Source organism: Pan paniscus, chromosome 3 (assembly GCF_029289425.2).
Source record: "Pan paniscus chromosome 3, NHGRI_mPanPan1-v2.0_pri, whole genome shotgun sequence".
In the NCBI taxonomy this organism is placed as follows: Eukaryota; Metazoa; Chordata; class Mammalia; order Primates; family Hominidae; genus Pan; species Pan paniscus.
Window position 1 is genome coordinate 125662713 of NC_073252.2, and position 8070 is coordinate 125670782.

Below are 8070 nucleotides of genomic sequence, written 5' to 3' on the forward strand. Positions count from 1 at the left end.
CCCCTAACCTCCCATCCCCCACAGGCCCCAGTGTGTGATGTTCCCCTCCCTAGGTCCATGTGTTTTTGTGGGTTTGTTTTTTTTTTTTTTTGAGACAGAGTCTCACTCTGTCGCCCAGACTGGAGTGCAATGGCACGATCTCGGGTCACTGCAACCTCTGCCTCCCGGGTTCAAGCGATTCTCCTGCCTCAGCCTCCCAAGTAGCTGGGATTACAGGTGCATGCCACCATACCCAGCTAATTTTTGTATTTTTAGTAGAGATGGGGTTTCGCCATGTTGGCCAGGCTGGTCTTGAACCCCTGACCTCAGGTGATCTGCCCGCCTTGGCCTCCCAAAGTACTTGGATTACAGGCATGAGGCACCACGCCCAGCCCCATGTGTCCTTATTGTTCAGCTTCCACTTATGAATGAGAACATGCAGTGTTTGGTTTTCTGATCTTGTGATAGTTTGCTGAGAATGATGGTTTCCAGCTTCAAGTCCCTGCAAAGGACATGAACTCATCCTTTTTCATGGCTGCATAGTATTCCATGGTGTATATGTGCCACATTTTCTTTTTTATTTATTTATTTATTTATTTATTTTTATTTTTTTTATTATACTTTAAGTTTTAGGGTACATGTGCACATTGTGCAGGTTAGTTACATATGTATACATGTGCCATGCTGGTGCGCTGCACCCACTAACTTGTCATCTAGCATTAGGTATATCTCACAATGCTATCCCTCCCCCCTCCCCCCTCCCCACCACAGTCCCCAGAGTGTGATATTCCTCTTCCTGTGTCCATGTGATCTCATTGTTCAATTCCCACCTATGAGTGAGAATATGCGGTGTTTGGTTTTTTGTTCTTGCGATAGTTTACTGAGAATGATGGTTTCCAGTTTCATCCATGTCCCTACAAAGGACATGAACTCATCATTTTTTATGGCTGCATAGTATTCCATGGTGTATATGTGCCACATTTTCTTAATCCAGTCTATCATTGTTGGACATTTGGGTTGGTTCCAAGTCTTTGCTATTGTGAATAATGCCGCAATAAACATATGTGTGCATGTGTCTTTATAGCAGCATGATTTATAGTCATTTGGGTATATATCCAGTAATGAGATGGCTGGGTCAAATGGTATTTCTAGTTCTAGATCCCTGAGGAATCGCCACACTGACTTCCACAATGGTTGAACTAGTTTACAGTCCCACCAACAGTGTCAAAGTGTTCCTATTTCTCCACATCCTCTCCAGCACCTGTTGTTTCCTGACTTTTTAATGATTGCCATTCTAACTGGGGTGAGATGATATCTCATAGTGGTTTTGATTTGCATTTCTCTGATGGCCAGTGATGATGAGCATTTTTTCATGTGTTTTTTGGCTGCATAAATGTCTTCTTTTGAGAAGTGTCTGTTCATGTCCCTCGCCCACTTTTTGATGGGGTTGTTTGTTTTTTTCTTGTAAATTTGTTTGAGTTCATTGTAGATTCTGGATATTAGCCCTTTGTCAGATGAGGAGGTTGCGAAAATTTTCTCCCATGTTGTAGGTTGCCTGTTCACTCTGATGGTAGTTTCTTTTGCTGTGCAGAAGCTCTTTAGTTTAATTAGATCCCATTTGTCAATTTTGGCTTTTGTTGCCATTGCTTTTGGTGTTTTGGACATGAAGTCCTTGCCCACGCCTATGTCCTGAATGGTAATGCCTAGGTTTTCCTCTAGGGTTTTTATGGTTTTAGGTCTAACGTTTAAATCTTTAATCCATCTTGAATTGATTTTTGTATAAGGTGAAAGGAAGGGATCCAGTTTCAGCTTTCTACATATGGCTAGCCAGTTTTCCCAGCACCATTTATTAAATAGGGAATCCTTACCCCATTGCTTGTTTTTCTCAGGTTTGTCAAAGATCAGATAGTTGTAGGTAAGTGGCGTTATTTCTGAGGGCTCTGTTCTGTTCCATTGATCTATATCTCTGTTTTGGTACCAGTACCATGCTGTTTTGGTTACTGTAGCCTTGTAGTTTAGTTTGAAGTCAGGTAGTGTGATGCCTCCAGCTTTGTTCTTTTGGCTTAGGATTGACTTGGTGATGCAGGCTCTTTTTTGGTTCCACATGAGCTTTAAAGTAGTTTTTTCCAATTCTGTGAAGAAAGTCATTGGTAGCTTGATGGGGATGGCATTGAATCTGTAAATTACCTTGGGCAGTATGGCCATTTTCACGATATTGATTCTTCCTACCCATGAGCATGGAATGTTCTTCCATTTGTTTGTATCCTCTTTTATTTCCTTGAGCAGTGGTTTGTAGTTCTCCTTGAAGAGGTCCTTCACATCCCTTGTAAGTTGGATTCCTAGGTATTTTATTCTCTTTGAAGCAATTGTGAATGGGAGTTCACTCATGATTTGGCTCTCTGTTTGTCTGTTGTTGGTGTATAGGAATGCTTGTGATTTTTGTACATTGATTTTGTATCCTGAGACTTTGCTGAAGTTGCTTATCAGCTTAAGGAGATTTTGGGCTGAGACAATGGGGTTTTCTAGATAAACAATCATGTCATCTGCAAACAGGGACAATTTGACTTCCTCTTTTCCTAATTGAATACCCTTTATTTCCTTCTCCTGCCTGATTGCCCTGGCCAGAACTTCCAACACTATGTTGAATAGGAGTGGTGAGAGAGGGCATCCCTGTCTTGTGCCAGTTTTCAAAGGGAATGCTTCCAGTTTTTGCCCATTCAGTATGATATTGGCTGTGGGTTTGTCATAGATAGCTCTTATTATTTTGAAATACGTCCCATCAATACCTAATTTATTGAGAGTTTTTAGCATGAAGGGTTGTTGAATTTTGTCAAAGGCTTTTTCTGCATCTATTGAGATAATCATGTGGTTTTTGTCTTTGGCTCTGTTTATATGCTGGATTACATTTATTGATTTGCGTATATTGAACCAGCCTTGCATCCCAGGGATGAAGCCCACTTGATCATGGTGGATAAGCTTTTTGATGTGCTGCTGGATTCGGTTTGCCAGTATTTTATTGAGGATTTTTGCATCAATGTTCATCAAGGATATTGGTCTAAAATTCTCTTTTTTTGTTGTGTCTCTGCCCGGCTTTGGTATCAGAATGATGCTGGCCTCATAAAATGAGTTAGGGAGGATTCCCTCTTTTTCTATTGATTGGAATAGTTTCAGAAGGAATGGTACCAGTTCCTCCTTGTACCTCTGGTAGAATTCGGCTGTGAATCCATCTGGTCCTGGACTCTTTTTGGTTGGTAAACTATTGATTATTGCCACAATTTCAGCTCCTGTTATTGGTCTATTCAGAGATTCAACTTCTTCCTGGTTTAGTCTTGGGAGAGTGTATGTGTCGAGGAATTTATCCATTTCTTCTAGATTTTCTAGTTTATTTGCATAGAGGTGTTTGTAGTATTCTCTGATGGTAGTTTGTATTTCTGTGGGATCGGTGGTGACATCCCCTTTATCATTTTTTATTGTGTCTATTTGATTCTTCTCTCTTTTTTTCTTTATTAGTCTTGCTAGCGGTCTATCAATTTTGTTGATCCTTTCAAAAAACCAGCTCCTGGATTCATTGATTTTTTGAAGGGTTTTTTGTGTCTCTATTTCCTTAAGTTCTGCTCTGATTTTAGTTATTTCTTGCCTTCTGCTAGCTTTTGAATGTGTTTGCTCTTGCTTTTCTAGTTCTTTTGTGATGTTAGGGTGTCAATTTTGGATCTTTCCTGCTTTCTCTTGTGGGCATTTAGTGCTATAAATTTCCCTCTACACACTGCTTTGAATGCGTCCCAGAGATTCTGGTATGTTGTGTCTTTGTTCTCGTTAGTTTCAAAGAACATCTTTATTTCTGCCTTTATTTCGTTATATACCCAGTAGTCATTCAGGAGCAGGTTGTTCAGTTTCCATGTAGTTGAGCGGCTTTGAGTGAGATTCTTAATCCTGAGTTCTAGTTTGATTGCACTGTGGTCTGAGAGATAGTTTGTTATAATTTCTGTTCTTTTACATTTGCTGAGGAGAGCTTTACTTCCAAATATGTGGTCAATTTTGGAATAGGTGTGGTGTGGTGCTGAAAAAAATGTATATTCTGTTGATTTGGGGTGGAGAGTTCTGTAGATGTCTATTAGGTCTGCTTGGTGCAGAGCTGAGTTCAATTCCTGGGTATCCTTGTTGACTTTCTGTCTCGTTGATCTGTCTAATGTTGACAGTGGGGTGTTAAAGTCTCCCATTAATGTGTGGGAGTCTAAGTCTCTTTGTAGGTCACTCAGGACTTGCTTTATGAATCTGGGTGCTCCTGTATTGGGTGCATATATATTTAGGATAGTTAGCTCTTCTTGTTGAATTGATCCCTTTACCATTATGTAATGGCCTTCTTTGTCTCTTTTGATCTTTGTTGGTTTAAAGTCTGTTTTATCAGAGACTAGGATTGCAACCCCTGCCTTTTTTGGTTTTCCATTTGCTTGGTAGATCTTCCTCCATCCTTTTATTTTGAGCCTATGTGTGTCTCTGCACGTGAGATGGGTTTCCTGAATACAGCACACTGATGGGTCTTGACTCTTTATCCAACTTGCCAGTCTGTGTCTTTTAATTGGAGAATTTAGTCCATTTACATTTAAAGTTAATATTGTTATGTGTGAATTTGATCCTGTCATTATGATGTTAGCTGGTGATTTTGCTCGTTAGTTGATGCAGTTTCTTCCTAGTCTCGATGGTCTTTACATTTTGGCATGATTTTGCAGCGGCTGGTACCAGTTGTTCCTTTCCATGTTTAGCGCTTCCTTCAGGAGCTCTTTAAGGGCAGACCTGGTGGTGACAAAATCGGTCAGCATTTGCTTGTCTGTAAAGTATTTTATTTCTCCTTCACTTATGAAGCTTAGTTTGGCTGGATATGAAATTCTGGGTTGAAAATTCTTTCCTTTAAGAATGTTGAATATTGGCCCCCACTCTCTTCTGGCTTATAGGGTTTCTGCCGAGAGATCCGCTGTTAGTCTGATGGGCTTCCCTTTGTGAGTAACCCGACCTTTCTGTCTGGCTGCCCTTAACATTTTTTCCTTCATTTCCACTTTGGTGAATCTGACAATTATGTGTCTTGGAGTTGTTCTTCTCGAGGAGTATCTTTGTGGCGTTCTCTGTATTTCCTGAATCTGAACTTGGCCTGCCTTGCTAGATTGGGGAAGTTCTCCTGGATAATATTCTGCAGAGTGTTTTCCAACTTGGTTCCATTCTCCCCGTCACTTTCAGGTACACCAATCAGACGTAGATTTGGTGTTTTCACATAGTCCCATATTTCTTGGAGGCTTTGCTCGTTTCTTTTTATTCTTTTTTCTCTAAACTTCCCTTCTTGCTTCATTTCATTCATTTCATCTTCCATTGCTGATACCCTTTCTTCCAGTTGATCGCATCGGCTCCTGAGGCTTCTGCATTCTTCACATAGTTCTCGAGCCTTGGTTTTCAGCTCCATCAGCTCCTTTAAGCACTTCTCTGTATCGGTTATTCTAGTTATACATTCGTCTAAATTTTTTTCAAAGTTTTCAACTTCTTTGCCTTTGGTTTGAATATCCTCCCGTAGCTCAGAGTAATTTGATCCTCTGAAGCCTTCTTCTCTCAGCTCGTCAAAATCATTCTCCATCCAGCTTCGTTCCGTTGCTGGTGAGGAACTGCGTTCCGTTGGAGGAGGAGAGGCGCTCTGCGTTTTAGAGTTTCCAGTTTTTCTGTTCTGTTTTTTCCCCATCTTTGTGGTTTTATCTACTTTTGGTCTTTGATGATGGTGATGTACAGATGGGTTTTTGGTGTGGATGTCCTTTCTGTTTGTTAGTTTTCCTTCTAACAGACAGGACCCTCGGCTGCAGGTCTGTTGGAATACCCTGCCGTGTGAGGTGTCAGTGTGCCCCTGCTTGGGGGTGCCTCCCAGTTAGGCTGCTCAGGGGTCAGGGGTCAGGGACCCACTTGAGGAGGCAGTCTGCCCATTCTCAGATCTCCAGCTGCGTGCTGGGAGAACCACTGCTCTCTTCAAAGCTGTCAGACAGGGACATTTAAGTCTGCAGAGGTTACTGCTGTCTTTTTGTTTGTCTGTGCCCTGCCCCCAGAGGTGGAGCCTACAGAGGCAGGCAGGCCTCCTTGAGCTGTGGTGGGCTCCGCCCAGTTCGAGCTTCCTGGCTGCTTTGTTTACCTAATCAAGCCTGGGCAATGGCGGGCGCCCCTCCCCCAGCCTCGCTGCCACCTTGCAGTTTGATCTCAGACTGCTGTGCTATCAATCAGTGAGATTCCGTGGGCGTAGGACCCTCCGAGCCAGGTGTGGGATATAGTCTCGTGGTGCGCCGTTTTTTAAGCCGGTCTGAAAAGCGCAATATTCGGGTGGGAGTGACCTGATTTTCCAGGTGCGTCCGTCACCCCTTTCTTTGACTCGGAAAGGGAACTCCCTGACCACTTGCGCTTCCCAGGTGAGGCAATGCCTCGCCCTGCTTCGGCTCGCGCACGGTGTGCACACCCACTGACCTGCGCCCACTGTCTGGCACTCCCTAGTGAGATGAACCCGGTACCTCAGATGGAAATGCAGAAATCACCATCTTCTGCGTCGCTCATGCTGGGAGCTGTAGACTGGAGCTGTTCCTATTCGGCCATCTTGGCTCCTCCGTGCCACATTTTCTTAATCCAGTCTATCATTAATGGGCATTTGGTTTGGTTCCAAGTCTTTGCTATTAGGAATAGTGCTGCCGCAATAAACATAACGTGTGCATGTGTCTTTATCGTAGAAAGATTTATAATGCTTTGGGTATATGCCCAGTAATGGGATTGCTGGGTCAAATGGTATTTCTAGTTCTAGATCCTCGAGGAATCTCCACACTGTCTTCCACAATGGTTGAACTAATTTACACTCCCACCAACAGTGTAAAAGCATTCCTATTTTTCCACAACCTCTCCAGCATCTGTTGTTTCTTGACTTTTTAATGATTGCCATTCTAACTGGCATGAGATGGTATCTCATTGTGGTTTTGATTTGTATTTCTCTAATGACCAGTGATGATGAGAATTTTTTCATATGTCTGTTGGCTGCATAAATGTCTTCTTTTGAGAAGTGTCTGTTCATATCCTTTACCCAGTTTTTGATGAGGTTGTTTGCTTTTTTCTTGTACATTTGTTTAAGTTCTTTGTAAATTCTGGATATTACCCTTTCTCAGATGGATAGATTGCAAAAATTTTCTCCCATTCTGTAGGTTGCCTGTTCACTCTGATGACAGTTTCTTTTGCTGTGCAGAAACTCTTTAGTTGAATTAGATCCCGTCAATTTTGGCTTTTGTTGCCATTGCTTTTGGTGTTTTAGACATGAAGTCTTTGCCCATGCCTATGTCCTGAATGGTATTGCCCAGGTTTTCTTCTAGGGTTTTTATGGTCCTAGGTCATACATTTAAGTCTTTAATCCATCTTGAGTTGATTTTTATATAAGGTGTAAGGAAGGGGTCCAGTTTCAGTTTTCTGCATATGGCTACCCAGTTTTCCCAACACCATTTATTATATAGGGAATCTTTCCCCATTGCTTGTGTCAGGTTTGTCAAAGATCAGGTGGTTGTAGATGTGTGGTGTTATTTCTGAGGCTTCTGTTCTGTTTCATTGGTCTATATATCTGTTTTGGTACCAGTACCATGCTGTTTTGGTTACTGTAGCCTTGTAGTAAAATTTGAACTCAGGTAGCGTGATGCCTCCAGTTTTGTCCTTCTTGTCCAGGATTGTCTTGGCTATATGGGCTCCTTTTTGGTTCCATATGAAGTTTAAAGTAGTTTTTTCCAATTCTGTGAAGAAAGTCAGTGGTAGCTTGATGGGGATAGCATTGAATCCATAAGTTACTTTGGACAGTATGGCCATTTTTACAATATTGATTCTTCTTATCCATGAGCATGGAATGTTTTTCCATTTGTTTGTGCCTTCTCTTACTTCTTTGAGCAGTGGCTTATAGTTCTCCTTGAAGAGGTCCTTCACATCCCTTGTAAGTTGGATTCCTAGATATTTTATTCTCTTTATAGTAATTGTGAATGGCAGTTCACTCATGATTTGGCTCTCTCTTTTTCTGTTATTGGTGTATAGGAATGCTTGTGATTTTTGCACATT